The 20,184-nt window shown below is 33.3% G+C and overlaps 1 pseudogene; it reads right to left on the reverse strand.

The window, feature by feature from the left end:
• Positions 1 to 20,184, reverse strand: part of LOC149236208 (cinnamoyl-CoA reductase 1-like) — a 142,559-nt pseudogene that overhangs the window by 3,223 nt on the left and 119,152 nt on the right.

Here is a 20,184-nt window from a genome sequence, read left to right on the forward strand (position 1 = left end):
TTATGACAATTTCCATGAGGAGAGAACATGAGTTCATGCGCAGATAGAAAAATAAATGTCGGATTGAAGTTCTTTCGGAAAAGAATAATCATTTCTTTGGAATAATATTATATTGTTTTATATATGTAATTTTTTAGTGAAAATAATAAGTGATGATGATAGACTACTTGGATATATATATATATATATATATATATATATATATATATATATATATATATATATATATATATATATATATGCGGTAATGAATGATTATTGTTATAGATCAATTGAAGAGAAACATTATGTGCATGTAGGAGGGAATAATTATTATGTTAGATTGTAGAAAAGAGAATAAGTGAATATGTAGCTGCACGTTATTATGTTTAATGTCTTGAAAAAAAAAGTGAATGTATATTTGCATGCATGAAAACAATAGCTAAAGAAATGGTTTACTAAAAAGAAATGTGTATCCAGGGATAGAATAGCTATTGAGCTAGATTTCTTTAAAATGAATATATTGTTTCTTGAAAATAAGAAGATGTGCTTATACACACATAAATAATAGTCATATTGTTTAGTTCTTGGAAAATAATTTCTTTGAGATATACAAATCAATAGCCATGATGTTAATTTCTCTTAGAAAGAATATGTATTTATTTGGCTACCATCTTGAAAAGAGAAAAGTGTGTTTTCATACATGATAATAGTATCTATTGTGTTAGCTTTCTCTTAGAAGAGGACATGCATTTGGATGCATAATAGTAATAATAACAATATCTATTGTATCATAAAGATTATTTACTTACATGCATAAAGAAGAAGTTGAGGGGTTAACTTTCTTCGAATAAGTTTTTATTTAATTACATGCATGAAAAACAAAGTTAAGTTCCTAGTATCCTTTAAACTAAAATGGATGGTTACAGTGGTTTTCCTTTGGAAAAAAATGTGCGCTTTTACAATGAAGGATAGTTGTAATGTAGTATTTATTTTAACATGCTTTTTCTTATAACTAATGCATGACAAATGTTGTTAGAAGAAGCATGTTGTGATATTTTATTTACATTTCATGTATGCACATGAATATATGTTGAAGATTCACTATTAAAAATTGATTATTAATTGATAAATACTTTATGTAATCATGATATCAAAGTATGTCGATGAAAACAATGGAAAGAAAGGATGGTGACTTGTGCAAAGGATAAATTATGGTTAACATTATGGCAGGTAATGAAATAAGGGTCCATGCATATTGGGGAATGCGAGTTGCGGGATGGTCCACTCATAGAAAAACCAGTCTACAAAGATATAAAGATTGAATATTTGTGTGTAAATGATATCATGATGATTGTAATAGCTTTTATCCAGATATGTTGTATTTAAATGATATGTCTTTGGAAGATTTTATAACAATGGTTAAGGGGTGGAATCTCTTACAAGCCATTAAGTGGGGTGAACACCCTCTTGAGCATTTAATAATTAAAATTAAATGTTTGTTGATCTTCAGCCTATGGGGTTTCTAAGGTATACCGGTGTCTAATGATGTGGTTGCTTGTTGTGCTACTTTTATGATGTGGATTCCTTACATGATTTGATGTTTATAATATCAAATATTTGATTAACTAATATAGTTAAAGGAATCATGAAAATGAGACAAGGTTACATCAGAAACTTTACGTTAATATGCTACAATAGTGGTTGTTAATGGTTATGTAACTTACTATTCTTTTACTAATTTATTGTATGTAATAATGAAGTTTTTATCTAGTGGTTAATGAGAAATTTGGATTGGTTATTTGGATAGTTACCCATTGGTAAATTGTGTAAAAAATTTCTAATCATATGCATTCCATGCGAGGTTACCGAGGGATGTTACAAGTGTTACCGGAGTTAGGTTGCAACACTAATGCCTTTTGGGAATTGGTAAGTGGAAAAGAAATAGAGGTATGATACTAGCGGACATCATCTTAGGTATGATTCTAAAAATCTACATATCAAAATATGTACTAGACTACTTTCGACATGAAATGCATGATGCGTGTTTATAACTGCATTGAAGAGTATTAAGCAATAAAGTTTGCTACAAAACTGTGTTCATCACATTTGAATCTTGTTGACGATAAAAGACAATAAACTGTTTACTATACATATGAACAACCTGAGTACTCACCAGTGAAAGTTAGAGCTGATCACCAACGTTTTCATACATGGCAATATTACTGATACATTTAATGAACATGACTAAAGTTACGATGCACTACTTATAAAGAATAAATCAATAAATGTAAATTATGGGGAATGTCCTTGAAGGGGATGTTAGAGTGTTTTAAAAGGACATTGAAAGAACCCATTTCAATGTTAAAAATAAACAATGAGTCGAGTAGTGAGATTTGACTGTAATAGGTAGTTGTTGATTAAGTCTTTTCATGGATGCATTAAGACGTTTAGTAGCATTGATTAGTTGGTGTTAAATGACTAAATATTAAAATCTATATGCATTAATTGGTTTGATTAAAGCTTATTTCAAGTTGTAAAAAAATGATTATGGTAGTTGCTTCATATGTTGATCTATTAGTAATGGTATATTTTGAGAAATTAGAAATGTTTGAATTGTTACCCTAAATATATTGGCATTTACACATTAATGAATATTTTCATATACTTTTATGCATGGAAGTATTGTATGCATTAAAATAAAATGATTGCGAAGGTGAATACTTTTTTAAACAATGCATATTTATGACTAAAATTTCTTGAAGGTTACAAGAACTTGGATCATGATATAGTAATGTCATTAAAGTGATTAACTAGATGGTTATATAAAATTAATGATAGTAGTAGAGAGATCAGATGTTGATTACCTTGTTTTTTATGCTTCACAACTCTAGAAATTGATGATTCAAGGGTGATGTTAGTTATCATGCATTAATAGTTGTTGATTTGATGCACGCGTACAAATGAAATCATATGTTGCATAAGTTAGAAACTAAGGAAATGTTAATGACTAAAGTATTGTCTCCTTAATTATTGTTTTGTAAAAAAAAACCAACTTTATGGAAAACTTCGATTTACATCTTTTTGGATGTAACATAGGGAACATGTCTCCTTTCTTTCTATGTTTTTTCTAATTCATGAAAGTGGTTTATGAAAAATAACAGGATCAATACCTTTATACATGTTGAATTATTGAGAACATTCATAAAATGTTGCAATGTGAATTGTAACCCTAGATGAGAAAATATAATATGATGATACCAATGATTATGTTATTTGAAAAATCAAAATTTATACAACATGTATGTCAGTTATGTTTCTTGTCAATCTAGATATTGTGGACCCGTGTTCAGGGACAAGTATAAATGAATGGTGTACATAAATGTTTCTTTTGTTTTATTAACAATGTGCATATGGTTCATTATGTAAATTACTATGGGAAAGAGTGTTAAAAGAGGATTTTAAATGTCAGAAACTTGTGGACAGTTGTTAAAGGATAAGAGGCCTTTGGTTGATGGTAGTTGCCTGCCCGGAGGATTTGATGACACTTGCTTGCTCGAATTTCCTTTCCCTAGAGATATATGATCTTAGTAAGGGAAAAGAGCTGGCCAAGGTGGTCAATAGAGGAAAAATCTTGACACAACTCTATAGATTTTGGATCTTGTTCAAGGAGGCCCAAAATTCCTCATAGAAGAGACGTTTTTAGAGGAATAGGCAGGATGTTATTCGAGGAACAGGCAGGCCGCTTCCAAGAGGAATCATGTATTATATATTGTGTGGTCATTAGAATTCTTGAGTTGATTGGCCATTGGAATTCCAAACTAGACCTAGTATGGTCTTTGTGAGAGAGCTGAGTGGATGTGAAAATGGCTCAATTTGGTTCTAGAAACCATTTCCCATTGGTTGGGAGGAGTATTATTTTTCCTACTGTAGTTCTCATAGCAAAACAAATTAACTAATCAGTTATGTGTTGTGTTAGAAATGAATTTTCTATATAATTGTGTAAATATTTTATGTACATCTTCCCGTAAAAAGAGCCTAATGGTCTGTAAGGAATTATTGGAAGTGTAATTCCTTTATTGTATTCTCAACCTTATGACTATATTTAGAAGTGTCTAAGATAGTTTCCACTTGATACAATTATTGATCTTTTTTATCACTAGAGAGCTAGGTCCTCTCTCAATACTTTTAGAAATATTGTGTAGATATCTTTAGTGGGATCTAAGATAGTGTGACCATGGTGTAGCCATGTATCATTTTGATGATTTAAAGGCTTGGTTCTCTCTGATTATTTGTAGAAGTGTTGTGGTTAAAATATGCTTTGACATTGCATGAATGATTGATAGTTTAAAATATTTTATTTGATTGAAAATGTTGTGACTAATGTTACTATGTTGAATTTATTGATCGTATATTACAAGGTTCTTTCCATGCAGGCTATCAAACCACCTTCAATTAGATTTATTATGTAAGGTAACCATGACTTTCATGAGTAATTGGTAAGTAATGGTAAGTTGGCATAGACATTTTTTTTTGTTTCTATGAATGGTCGGTAAGTGATGGAAGAATAAATTCCTCATCTTTGTAGTTGTAAACGATTATGACCATTGATAAAAGGTTATTATTTTTCTTACTGATATTTATTGGAGATGAAATCTTTCATTTTGAAAGGGAAGGGTATCCTTTTGGGTTGTTTAGATTGTTATATCATGAGTAAAAATTATAGTTCCAGTGAGAGATCAAACATCGAGGAAGGTGTTCACTTTAAGGGGGGAGTATGTAACATGCCTATCATAAAAGCTTATGCAAAAATCATATATTTACTAAGTTAAATATTACGAAGAATTGGTTGAAATCAAGAACCATTTTGATCATTTTATAACTAATTTAGTTTGTCATATTTTCCTTTAGTTATTTATGGTGAATATGGTAGTGATTGGATGGGAAGGGGTTTGACACATAACAAGGAGTTAGATTGCAGTTCTCCACCTCCCTACCTTCACAGAGCTACCAATAGCATTGTCTATGCCTTTAAGGGTTTCTTCCTCCCAATATTTCTTTGGAAAAGGAAAGAATCCAACCTACATTGGGGCAGCAAGGAAGTCCTAATACCCCCACTCAATATTATAATACTCTTTCCAAAACCATACTAAGAGCTTCACATTATTAAAAAAATAAGAACATCCTTCAAAAAGTCTCGATTTGTCTTCAAAGATGGAGAAAATTATTGTGAATAATCCCTTTTCACCCAACTTCAATTTTATTTCACCCAAGAAGTTCAATTTATTTTTTGAACTACCAAATCAAAAATAATTCAGAAATCCATAATCCGATGAATTTGGAGATCAAATCATGATCCTGCATATATTAGATTATTCTTTGATCTTGTGGGTTTCACCTAATATTTTATATGCACTGTTATTCTTGAATTTAACATTATATTTTGTATTATGCTATTTTGTTGGATTTAAACTCATATTGTTTTTTATCTTGCACTTCTTTTGACAAGTAATCCCCACTCACCCAACTTCTTTATGAAAAAAATGTATAAAATGTAAAAAATTTAAAAGGAATACCAATATACCCAAAATCTTTTGAACTTCCCCAACAATGTTACATAAAAAAGAGGCCTCACTTCCAAAACTTATCATGAATAGTGATGTAAAAAAAACCTGAGTATTGCATTTATTATTTTTTTAAATATGAAAGCATTACATATTAAAATGAATAAAAAATAAAACAACATGGACAAATATTTTCTTAAATTTTATAAAATAATCCATATATAATGGATGGTTTATTATAAAAAAACAAAAATGAAATAAGAAAGGAATAATTTTCATAAATTTGGTAGAATAATTACTTATAACATATAAGATGTTTATTATAAAATGATAAAAAAACATTTGATGAAAGCTTTTAGGCATGCTTAATAAGAGTGATATTAATGTTTAAAAATAATATATAGAATGTTTGATATTATCATTTAGGAATGAAATTAAAATTCAAAGATAAAATATAATATATCAATATATATTTTGATAAATTTTGCAAAATAAGTGATGATATCATTTAATTTTTATTACAATTAAATAAAAAAATAAAAATAAAAAAGTAATTTTTTTTTTTTTTTTGAAAAATAATCTATTAATAAAATATGATAGGCTTAGATAATGATAGGCTTAGATAATAAAAGTATTCGATGGAGACATCACTTCGATAATTTATTTTTAAAATATGGTATGTTTATATAATAAAAAATATTTGATGGAGTAATTTAAAATGAGTGTAATATGAGTGACATTAACATTAAAAATAAGAAACAAAAATGAAAAATTAACTTCTTTACCTTTTCTAAGAGTTCTATAATAATATTTTATCTAAGAATAAGATATCACAATTAAGAGCTCTATAATAATATTTAATCTAAAAATAAGATATCACAATTAATATTTTGGATAGAATAATGTATAATTTTATGTTTCCAAGTTTTTGTGTCTCACTCTAAAACCTTAAATTAATCCATAGAGACTTAAACAAATTACCAAACTTGTAAAGTAAAGAAATTATACTTAATTCTCAAATGTGAAGATTTTAAACCAAAAATTTGAGCAAAAAATTAATTTTAACAAACATAAAATAGTCCGAAAAATCTATAACAAAAAAGTGAAAAAACAAGGCTAATAAAAAAGTAAATAGAAAATTAGTTTAACAGTAGTATTTTCCAACCTTTCCGTTTGACCTCTTCTCCGATCACTCATTTACAAGTGCACTTCACTAGTTAGTTCCGAAATGAAACTCTAGGAATACCGTATGATATCTCTCTCTACCAAGTAGCAGTTATTTTCTTTTCGTCATCAATTTGACCGATTTGGAGAGCGGACTCTTTGAAGAAAACTAAGGTTTTGTTTTCTAAAATTATTAGAGCACACATACATATTTAGGTGAAGAATAATTGCCCAAACTTGCAAGAAATTAAAAAAATAAATTTGGAATTGAAAATTAATTTGATTATTCAATATTGGTTTGAGAATCAAAACATAAAACAAATAAGTTAAGCTTAGTTGTACATGCAATAACTATGGATAATTGAAGCTAAGTGTGCTTTATGTTCTATTAATGTGCACATGCACCACATGCAAGCACTAAAGTTAAATAACTAAAGCCAAACTCACACCACATGTAAGCACTCGAGTTAACTAACTAAATCCAGGTGCACACTGCATGTAAACACTCGAGTTAATTAACTAAAGTCAAGTGCACATCACATTCAATAACTAGAGCTGAAATGAATTTAATTCAGGCTAACTAGGTCCATGTACACCAACACCCACTCTTATGCATAACTTAGGTGAGTGTCACATATAAAATTAATGAGCTCTGACAACAAGGCCATTTTAGGTGCCCTTATGCAATGTGTGAAATGAGGAAAGAGGGAAAACTAAGTGGGAAGAAAATCCCCCCTAAAAATATAATACAAAAAGTAGAGAAAAGACAACTACTAGGTAGTCGTGTCGTTCACCCCGAGAGGATGTCACAGAAATAGAAACTTCTGCTCAGTGAAAGTCTTACTGAAGATATCGACAGCGTGCTTGGAACTCACACAGCACTGAAGATCGATGATCCCATCATGAATTAGTTCTCTAATGAAGGTCATGTGAATCTCAAGATGTTTTCTCTGCAACTGCAGCATTTGACCTCTACAAAACTTTAGCATACTTTGATTATCAAACCAGATGACAGTTGGACAATGGACACTAATACCAAGCATAGATAGGAAATGTTGTAGCCAAATGGTTTTAATAGTGGCATTGACTACTCCTCTGTACTCGGCCTCTACAGATGAAAAAGCATTGGCAACCTGCTTCTTGCTTAACCAATGAATTGGTTTAGATCCCAGACTAAGTACATAAACGGAGGTGGAATTATGTTCATTGTTGTTGCTAGTCCAATCTGAATCTGTGAACCCAATGAGATCCAAAGAAAAAATTTATGCATAATGAATCCAATAGGTGATTGTCCCCTGGATATATCGAAGGATTCACTTTGCAACTTTCCAATGAAACTCATGTGGCTCCTCCATGTATTTGGAAACTTTTCCTATGACATATGAGAGATCTGGATGGTAGTGAGTGAGATAAAGTAGACTTCCCATAAGATGACAGTACAATGCGCAATCAACCAATGGTGTATCTTTGACATTCTTAAGCTTTATCCCTGATGCGAAAGGTGTGGCTACTCGTTTGCAGTCACTCATGTGAAATCATTCCAAAACGTCTCTAGCATACTTTGATTGAGAAATGGTAATCCTAGAACCACTGTGATTGATATCTGGTCCAAGGAATAAATTTAGCAAGCCCATTTTTTTCATAGAAAATCACTTATTCAATGCAATTTTAATCTCAACAATGGGAGAAGATGAGCTACCTAATATCAAAAGATCAACTACGTAGAGTACTATGATCAACAAGGAGTCAATTTTCTTCAAAAAATAAACATTGGAATCATATTTGTTGTTGAAATATGGCAACAAGAATATTCCAATTTACTTTGTCCTTGAATTAAATTGTGAATTAAAATGGAATTTAGTCTTAACAGTTACTTGGAAATAATTAATTAGTTTATTTTAAATTAATTAGTTCGAGAAATTCAAGTTAGAAGTCTTTCTAAAGTCATGCAAGAGTTATCCCTTGAATTAAGGAGATAAGATTGAGTTGTAATTAGTTAACTCAGTTTACTGAGTTAAGTCCAGTTAAATTAGTTCCAAACTGTTTGAGGAACTAATAGTGAGTTAACATTCAGTTGATGCATTAATGCACTCAACCAGTGCTACTCTAGTTACTGAAGATTCCCTCATCATAAACACATGCATGTCTATTATGAGAAATACCTAGTTGAGATTAATGTTCAAGGAGAATGTACTATTAGTTGCATGTGTTTTCTCATAGGGAAAACTCATGCATGTAGTCAAGGTTTCATCCTTGAGGATTGCACACTTTTGAAGGCTTATTTTTCCACTTGGTAATAGGCTAATCATCCACAAAGAACAGTGCAAGGAAATAGGAGCTTGGAGGGCAGAGAGGAAGGCTCGAGAGAAGCCAAGATTACCTGTGAGCATATATGAGGATTGTACTGAGCGCTGGCTAGCTGTGAGATCTAAGGCTTTGTATAACTCCTATGTATTTCCACCATGTATGATAATACAATAGATGGAGTTTTTATCTGAGACTTTCCCCAAAGAATTTTCATGTGTATTGTGCCATTGATTCTTCTTCTTCTGGTTATATTGTTCAGCTTGATCTTTAAGCTTTCGCAAATTGATAGTAGAAGTAGGTTATAGTATTCTGCTTTGATTTATATTGCATTATCAGGTTAACCTATCACATATTTTCTACATGGTATCAGAGTTGTAAATAGTATATTGAGAAGAGACTTCGAAGTTTGAAGTTTGGTGTTGCAGGTGAAAATCGAATTCATATCATACTTCAAGGTTGGCCAATGGCATTCTATGGCTTGAGACTTGAGTATGCCTTGGAAGGTAGCTAAAATTACATAGCATGGAAAGATAGAATGGAGGTTGTATTAGAAGACAATGGCTTGAAGGAATTCATTGATCAAGAAATCCAAAAGCCAGCTTCAGCTAATGCACAAGAGTTGGATGAGTGGAAGAAGTGTGTGGTGAAGGTGAGACGGATCATCCTTGAGGGAGTTCGAGACCATTTTATCTCGAGTCTCCATGGGAAGGATACTCCATTTTCAATGTGGAAGACATTGAAGGAGCTCTACTAGAACACTACCGACCAAAGGAAACTAGCGCTCAAGGATAAGTTTTGAAGAATCAAGATGGAGAAGGGAGATACTATTTCCACATAACTAAACAGGCTCACCACCTATAGAGATGAGCTTGGCAGTGTGGGAATAACTATTGTAGATGATGATATGGTGAGCCTCGCTCTCCTTGGCCTTCCATAGAGCTGGAATAGCTACTAGGACTCTATGACTGGAAGGGAGAAGCTGTCAATTTGGGAACGACTCTGGTCGGACCTTATGCAGGAGGAGATCAAGAGGAGCACATGAGATGGTTCTTCATCCACTAATGATGATGAAGAAAATCTGGCCTTAGCAAGTAAGGCAAGGAAAGGGAAGGGGAAGGCTTCCCATTTCAAATCAAATTCCTCTCATGGAGGGAAGAAGGGTGACATGTCTAAAGTAAGATGCTTTAATTGTCACAAGATGGGACATTATGCGACTAAGTTCCCATTGAAGTAGTCCAATAAGGGATCCTCGGAAGGATCGGAATGTGAGGCATTAGCCTCTCAGTTCGAAATGGACTTTACCCTCATCACATGCATGGTGTCATCGATGATGGGTTGTGTCTGGTAACTTGACATTGGAGCCTCATTCCACATGACCGATGATAAAAATTTATTCAGTTCCTTGTAGGAGAAAGACCACAAGATGTGCACAGAGATGGGTGACGACGGAAGGTATAGTGCTTCAGGAGTGGGCACAGTTGCTTTTCAGAAGGAGCATGGAGCTCCTCTCACCTTGACAGATGTGATGTATGTGCCTAGATTGAAGAAGAACTTGGTATCGATCGCGATGTTGGAGGAAAAAGGCTATGATGTTGTCTTCAGTAAAGGAAAGGAATTCCTAAGATACATAGCCATGGGTAAGACCAAGAGGATAGGGATTTGGGTGAAGAATCTTTAAGAACTAGAGGTAGATGATTGTGTAGCATTGAGTACAAAAGCAGAATGGGGGCAAAGCCAAGACATTAGCGAGTTGTGGCACAGGCGGTTGGGCCATTTGCATCGTGGGGCTTTGAAGATAACGCATCAGATATCTATAGGACTTCCCAAAGGTAAAGTTGAGAAAGTTGACACATGCAAAGGTTATACCTTGGGAAAGTACACCAAGTCTTCCTTTCATGATCGAGACAGTCGAGCAAAGGCTATCTTAGAGCGAGTTCATACTAATTTGTGTTGACCATTCTTGGTGGCATCCATAGAGAAGCAAAGGTATTATGTGATTTTCATTGATCACTATTCTCGTAAATGTTGGATTTATTTCATGTAGAAGAAGGACCAAAATTTCACAAAGTTTTGTGAGTTCAAAGCTTTGGTCATGAAAGAGTCAGGGAAAAAGATCAGGGCTTTGAGAAGAAACAATGGTGGAGAATATGTCTCTCAAGTGTTTAAGGACTTCTGTGTAGCGAAAGGAATTAAACAATAATTGATGACACCTCATAACCCACAGCAAAATGCGGTGGCCGAGAGGAAGAACAAACTATTGTAGGGGCAGCATGAGAAATGTTGCATGAACAAGGCCTACCACTTCACTTGTGGGCCGAGGCATGGAAAACAATTGTCTATTTGCATAATAGAAGCCCGCATCGCATACTTGGGATGAAGAAACCAGAGGAAGCTTTCTCCGCTAAGAGACCAGAGGTGGGTCACTTCAGGATCTTTAGCTCATCGGTATATTGCAATGTGACAAAGAATTCATGGAAGAATTTTGAGTCGACAGCAGAGTTGGGGATATTTGTGGGGTACTCTAATACACCTCAAAGCTATCAGGTGTACTTTCCTATCAGTTGGAGGAAGGTGGTTCGTAGAGATCTCAAGTTTTATGAATAAAAGGCCATGCGAGTTTCTCTTGAGAGGGATCTCCAACTACATGCTTTGGAGGAACTCTTGGTTCCTAAGGAGAAGGAGCCTCAGACTGATGCGGAGCAGCCGCATTCATAGGTTCCATGAGTGGAGGCATCCACTCAAGAATAGTGTTCTAGAGATGGATGGAAGCGCAAAAGAGAAGCTGACATATTGTTGGAGGATGCGAGAGAGAATTTGGGAGAACCATCTTCTCAGAACAGACAGAGGAGGTCACCTGAGAGGTACACTAGATACATGGCCCTTGCTAGGGAATGTGTTGAGACCGACCCATCTTCCTTTGAGGAAGTAGTGCAACAGCCGATTTGGGTTGATGTTATGATGGAGGAGTATGACTCCATAGTTCATAATGGTTTTTGGTACGTGGTTCTGAGACCGGAGAACAAGTTAGTTGTGAGTTCCCATTAGCTTTACAAGGTAAAGAAAGCTACTGATGCTAGTGTGGAGAAGCATAAGGCAAGATTAGTTGCCATGGATTTTCACAGGTTGATGAGGATCATGTTGTTGTAGTATATTTCGACAGAGGAGCAAGATGCTGACATTTTGACAAAGGCATTGTCAAAGTATAAATTCGAGTTCAATAGAGACAGGATTAGGGTGGCAGATAATCCCTTTCCTGTTGAGAGGGAGTGTTGAAATATGGCAACAAGAATATTCCAATTTAATTTGTCCTTGAATTAAATTGTGCATTAAAATCAAATTTAATCTTAACAACTACTTGGAAATAATTAATTTATTTATTTTAAATTAATTAGTTGGAGAAATTCAAGTTAGAAGTCTTTCTGAAGTCATGCAAGAGTTATCCCTTATATTAAGGAAATAAGATTGAGTTATATTTGAGTTGTAATTAGTTAACTCAGTTTACTGAGTTAAGTCCAGTTAAATTAGTTCCAAATTGTTTGAGGAACTAATAGTGAGTTAACATTGAGTTGATGCATTAATGCACTCAACTAGTGCTACTCTAGTTAACTGAAGATTCCCTCATTAGAAACTCATGCATGTCTATTCTGAGAAAGACCTAGTTGAAATTAATGTTCAAGGATAGTGTACTATCAGTTGCATGTGTTTTCTCATGGAGATAACTGATGCATGCAGTCAAGGATTCATCCTTGAGGATTACGCAGTTTTGAAGGCTTATTCTTCCACTTGGTAATAAGTCAATCATCCACAAGGAACAATGCAAGGAAATAGGAGCTTGGAAGGTAGAGAGAAAGGCTGGAGAGAAGCCAAGATTTCCCGTGAGCATTTGTGAGGATTGTAATGAGAGCTGGCTAGCTGTGAGAGCTAAGGCTTTGCATAATTCCTATGTATTTCCACCATGTATGATAATAAAATAGATGGGGTTTTTATCTGAAACTTTCCCCAAAGTATTTTCATGTGTATTGTGGCATTGATTCTTCTTCTTCTGGTTATATTTTTCAGCTCGATCTTTAAGCTTCCACAAATTGATAGTAGAAGTAGGTTATAGTATTTTGCTTTGATAAATATTGCATTATTAGGTTAACTTATCACATATTTTCTACATTTGTAGCATACAAAATATCGAGATAACACATATGAATCCATCTTTTCATACCACACTCTAGGTGCCTACATGAGGCCATAGAGATACTTATTTAGTTTTCTTACCAAAGATGAATTTTTCACGTATCCCTGTGGCTTCTCCATGTAGATTTCCTCCTCGAGATCATAGTGAAGAAAGGCATTCTCCAAATCCATATGAATCACCTCCCATCCTCTTGCTATAATGGATAGAGCTCACCGAATGGAATCCATTTTTTCTACTAGAGAAAAAGTGTCATCATAGTTAACACCATGTACCTGCTGAAAACCTTTCGCCACCAACCATGCTTTATATCAACTAAATTGTCCATCTTCTGCTTTCTTGGTCAGATAAACCCACTTGAACCTCACAAGTTTACGATTGGAAGGTAGTGGAACTGGATTCCAAGTCTGGTTCTTAATGAGAGAGTTGTATTCCTCATCCATAGTTTCTTCCCATTCAGGATGCCTAGTTGCTACTCCATAAGTCTGTGGATCAAATGCATGCATCATATAAGCATGCATGGGCATGCATCATATAAGCATGCATGGGCATGCATGTCTCCATAGCTTAGAGCACTTATGGATCTTCTTCAAACTAAGGTATAGTGGTAGGATCATCTAGGAGATCACTCATGTTGTGCCATTTTTGTGCTGAAAGTGGTTGAAAATTGTCTGAACAACATGAGGAAGTATGATCTCAATGTTCAACAACTAGTGGTCCAACTAGTGTCACAGAAAAATTCTCATCTAGATCAGAATTCTGATCTGAAGTATCATTTCCATACTCATCAATTAATGGAGAGGGAAACTTTACTCTCATTTCGATAAATAACACTTCAGTTTTGATATCAACCAATATGTACCCTTTAAATTCATTAGAATATCCAACAAACATGCATGCCTTACCATGAGGCTGCAAAGCATTTCTCTTTTCTATAGGAATGCGGGCCCATGTTCAAGATCCAAAAATGTGGAAATGGTTGACTTCATGTTGCTTGTTAGTCAAAGCCTCAAAAGGTGCTTTTCCAGTAACAAATATATTAGGTGATCTATTTTGTATGTATGAGGCACAATTGATAGCTTCAACCCACAATTTTGATGAAAGAGATCTTGCATGCAACATGTACTTGGCCATCTCTTTCAAAGATTCTTTCTTCCTTTCAGCCACCACATTTTGTTGTGGGGTGTAAGGAACTATATGTGGCAACTGTATGTCTGCTTCATTACAAAAATTCTGAATATATTTGTTGACATATTCCTTCCCATTATCTGTGCATAGTATCTTGATGCATTTTCCAAACTAATTTTCTGCATGTCCTTTGAAAATATTTAGATGTTGAAAAACTTCACACTTGAGTTTCAAGAAGTAAACCAAAGTGAATCTTGTGTAATCATCTATAATTGACAACACATATCTTGTTGTTCTCATTGAAATTACTGGAAATGGATCCATGAGATCACTATGTACAAGCTCCAAAGGTGAAGAGGAGCTCCATGCATATCCCTTATCAAACCTGTCTTGTGGACACTTTCCAAGAGCACATTCATTACAAAAACCATTTCAAAATTCAATGCCCGACAATCCTTTAACCATCCCTTGCTTGCTAAGTTGCTCCATATATCTGATATTCAAGTGTCTAAATCTCTCGTGCCAAATCCTAATTTCTTCATTTGCATGCGTAAGTACCAAAATAAAGTCTGGTTGAGGAACAAAATCAGAAAATGTATATAGGAAAGATTGATCATTTTCCTTTCCAGATGCAATCTTCAAGTTGATTTGCATAACATAAATGTTCACAGAATTAGGGATAAGTTCCACTTTCATTTCGATGTCTTTGTGTGCCATCTAGTACACTAAAATAAGATCCACAGAAATCCTTGGAATATGCAAAACATTCTCAAAACTTCCATTTTTGAATTCCACTCTTCCTTATCGAGTTGCTTCAACTATGTAATTGTCCCCCATGGCAATAGGAGGTCCCTAGTATGCATGTAGAGACAAAAATGGTTCCTTGAAGAAGTCATATGATGTGAAGCTCCTAAATCTATGATCCATTCTTGTGGTGTAGAATTAAGGGAAACCAAAGCATGCCCATTACCCCTTGTTTCTGATGGTTTTTCCTTCATCTTCTTCTTAGCACTTTCTGGAATGTGATGACCAAAATTATTTTGCTTAAGATTCTTTGCCATCAGATCAATAGTCTTCTACATGCAAGAGGATTCAAGATGATAACCTCTATTACAATAAGGAGACTTGGAGTTTTCTTTTTTACCCTTGGAGTTGGAAGAATCATGAGGTTTTGGATTTTATCCCTTTCTTGGATCAAGATCTCTTGCCTTTCCTTTGCCTTTGGATTGTTGATTTGGTTTCGAGTTGGTCTTTCCTTTCTCATGCATGGCAAGTGCATGTGTATTTGGAGACCTTAATGAACCCATTCTGATGAGCTTATCGTGCTCATGAATGAGAGACTCAATAAATGCATCAAGTTTGGGGATTTTGCATTTATCTCTAGTTGCAAGTCTAATTGTATGAAAAGTAGAAATGAGAACAACATATTCAAGGCCTAATTTAGACAAAATAGAAAGTTCCAATTAACCTTCCTGTTTGATTTATTGATCCCGCAATCATGCAATTCTAGAGGAAATGATTTTAGTTTCATAAAGAAATCTTGAATGTTCTCAAATTTGTTTGGATCTAAAGAATTTAGCTCATTTTCAAGAATATGAGCCTGCATCTCATCTTGATTTCAAAATAAGTTCTCTAAGGTTGTCTAGACCTCATTTGGAGTACTACATGTGTCCACATGGAAACACAATGCTCGAGATATGGGCAATAATAGAAAACCAAAAGCCTCATCCATCCTATTGAAGTATTTGGATTTTTCAATGGCAGAATTTGGTTCAGCTTCTGTATTCATAACTATCCGATACAATCCTTTTCCTCTGTGGTGAAAACAAATCTTTGGCTTCCATTGGAAGTAGTTATATAGAGTAAGAATAGTTAAAGTTGAAAACTCAATTCTTTCATATAGCAACAATTGTGGCAGTTCTCCAATATTTTAATCTACAAATCAAATTTCCGAACAATTTCCAATTCTTTGATCTTCAAACCTGCAAAATATTGTTCATGCACCTTCTCAAAGCCCCTACAGCTCTGATACCATGTAAAAATATTAGAGCACAAAAACAGATCTAACTCAAGAATAATTGCACAAACTTGCAAGAAATTAAAAAAAATAAAATTGGAATCGAAAATGAATTTGATTATTCAATATTGGTTTGAGAGTCAGTACATAAAGCAACTAAGTTAAGTTTAGTTGCACATGTAATCACTGTGGATAATTAAAACTAGTTGAAGCTAAGCATGCTTTATGTTCTGTCAAGGCACTAGAGTTAACTAACTAAAATCAACTGCACAGTGCACACCACATGTAAGCAATCGATCTAACTAACTAAAGTCAAGTACACACCACATGTAAGCACTTGAGTTGACTAACTAAATACAAGTTCACATAACATGCAATAACTAGAATCGCACTAAAGCTAATTAAAACTAACTATATGCATATACACCAATATACCTTAACATACCTTACCTACATTACTAGACCCAATCAAAAATCGCTCACTCCTTCAAATAATATGAGAGATGTGAGATCTCTGCTTGCTACAACATCTCAGAAGCAACTCAAGTAGGAGAGATGTGGGATCTCTGCTAGCTACAACATCTCAGAAGCATCTCGGGAACTGATACTCATTCTCTTTCCGGCAAGAAATCACTCACTCCTCTAAATTGTAAGAGAGGCTTCGTAATCCCACTAAGCAACAACATCTCGGAAACTACGGCAAATGAGGAACAACCACTGCAATTGCATTATATGTAAGAAGAGAAGTCGCTCACTTTTCATTAGGAATTTTGTTAAATGATTGATTGATAATATACATGTTTTTAAAGGAAAAACTTTGTTTGGACGGTAAATTTTCTCACAATTTCGTGGAAATTTGTAGAAAAAATTCATCAATTGCGTAGTGTTTAAAGTGTGTTTTTGTTATGCTAAAAATATATTTAGCACCAAAAATCTTGAAGCTAAATAGTTTTAATTTGGATTTTCAATTTTTTTTTTTATTAATTTAATAAAAAACATACTAAAACTTCTATTATTTTCCAGAAAAAATTATGAACTATTTTACCGTGGCCTTCTAAAATTCATTTTAAGTATTTTCATGAATTAAAAAACATAGAATACTATATTAATACTATAACTTGAACTGTTTAAGAGTTATAATATTCAAGGGCAAAATAATATTAAGTGGGCCTGTATCAATGACGTTCTTCGATACCAGAGTCTGAATACTTTATTTAAAAACTGAAGATCAAATTGGTACTGCTTGCCAACAATTTGATGGGATTACTTTTATTTCCCTGAATTTTGTGTTCAGAGTCATTTTCACAGAGCTGTATTCGGAACAGCTTTGAGCTTTCCTCAATTCTTAGAAGCCGTGGCTTTAAAAAATTCATGTAGCTTACTTATCCTGTGGACTGTGACCGGCGTTGCAGAGACCAACCTCTCATAGACGGTTGAGTAGGTAGCTTTACGTACAGACCTGTGGACACTGACATCTTCAAACCTCGACTAAACTGACATTAAAATCATTTAAATTTTCCCGTCACAGTTTCTCTTTATGTGGTTCCAATGTGATAAGAGAGGATCAAAAGGAGCTACTGAGATTGATGATTTTTGGAACGTGTGGTATGAGTAAAAGTCTTTTATTTTCCTAATAAAGTGAAGTGAATTTTTATAGTTAAAATTTTGTATTAGTAATATAAAAGCAAGTTTTATCACCAAGTTTAGTTTTTGGAATTTTGATATTTGGAATGGATTTTAGTTTTTGGAATTTTGATATTTGGAATGGATTTGTAAATAGTTTTATTGGTCGTCCCCTATACCTTATATTGTAAGAGAATACACGTAATATGAACGCAAAACCTATCACCAATTCCGTTTTCTCGAATTGGTATTTGAAATCTATTGACAATAGTCCCACTGCGTGACATTTTTTAAATCTATAAATATTTTTGATATATTAATTATTTTTATACTTAATAATAATAATTTGAAATAAAATTATAATTTAGTTAATTTTGAAGTTTTTATTTGATTTTAAATGAAATGTATTATGGTGTAAGTCTTTTAATCATATTCTGATTATTTTTTAATTCCATTTTTATTTCAAATTAAATAATAAATTATAATTTTTTAAGTAATAATTTTTTTATAATATCTTATTCTTTATTTAAATTATATTTTAAAATAGAAAAATAAATTTAATGAAAATATTTTTGAATAAGAAACAGATTTATGATTCCCAAAAAGAAATTTTTTATAAAACATTCAAATTGGGGAAATTGAGCTTCAATTTTTTATTTATACATATTTTTAATCTTTAAGTAAATACATGTTTTGAATTTCAATCATTTTTGTGAGTAGGTTGATTTTAGGGAGGGATCCCTCCTTCTATTAAATGGAAGAAGATCAATCCATTCACAATGGAATGCTTATCATCAAGATTGTGCAAAGGCTTGCTTGAACCTAGACACTCTTTGGAAAGTTGAATTCCCGAAAGTGACTTCCATCCTCAAGCCCTCCCCACTAAACACCCTTTAGAAAGTTTAATTCCTCAGAAATGGCTTTCATCCTCAACCCCTCCCCACCAAATTTAAACATGTAACTTGGACTAAACCCACATGAATAATTTTTTTAAAAGTATGTGGGAATGGAGATACATCTTAAAACAAATTATTTACATGTTTTTATGATGACACAATTTCATTACGAAAAACTAATAAAGAAATGTAACATATATTTTTAAAATATTAACTTATATATGTTTTCGGTAACTCTAGGGTTTAGAGAAATATCCACTATATGGTAGGTAAAATTTTCGCCATGTTACCTTCTTCAAAAGCATCAAGGGCGGCCGGTAACAAGAAGGATAGATAGTGAAGCAGGGCAGAGAGCATAGAAGGAGCGAAGCAGGTAGGTCAGCTAGAGTAGGAACTCTATATTTCTTCCACCCTGCATATCTATTATATTCTCTTCACCATGCATATAGGAGAATATTAAATACGAATGAGTTGGAATATCATCGACTCAAATTAGTATGGAATAGAGGCATTCTTAATCTTTAGACCTTTGGTGATTCAAGCCTTGTCATCAACTATATATATATATTTATTAAAGACCTATAAATTTTACAATTTTTATTATCATAAATTAATAAAAGATGTAGACTACATTTATAATATAAAAAATATACATTTTAAATTTTCTTTAAATATGTAAGGGTGGAAAGAGCGAGAGGATTAATTCTTGATCCCAATAGAAAAATAATATCTAATTTTGCATATGAATTAGGACAAGTTATTATAACTAGGCAAAAGCCTACTAACCATGTAAGAGATATTGGTTGTAGAGGAAATGATCAACTTCTTTAAAATTGTTGGAGATTCCATGGCCATCATCAAAGCCATGAATGCTTTTTGATGTTGGAGGGCATGAAATTGAAGAACTTTATCATTTAGATTAAAAAAGATTTAGTTTTCCTTCACATTCCTCTTATTTCCATATCAAAATTTAATACAAATTAGGCTCCATCTAATCTGAATTATTGTATTCCACAACATAGGCTTTCTCATGTTCATGCCTTCCTTTCATGGGTAGAATGAAATGGATTTAGGTATAAGTAGACCACAATTGAGAGGCCCTGCTCTTCCGAAACTACTGGTTACATTTATCCGTAACTTTGTGTAGCTTCATAGTTTGCATGGTCTTTAAAGGTCCTTGATTAGGATAGAAAAAATTCTTCCATTCTTAACTTGCAAAGTTATGACATAACCAGTTTCATTTTGATAATGGTGTCCAGGTTAACCTTGGATATGCAACTACATATATCATTTATACCCAAAAATGCATGGGTATGACTGATG

The sequence above is a fragment of the Pinus tabuliformis genome, chromosome 8 (assembly GCF_031772625.1).
Source record: "Pinus tabuliformis cultivar Carrire ecotype Pingquan chromosome 8, CPIR1, whole genome shotgun sequence".
Lineage (NCBI taxonomy): Eukaryota > Viridiplantae > Streptophyta > Pinopsida > Pinales > Pinaceae > Pinus > Pinus tabuliformis.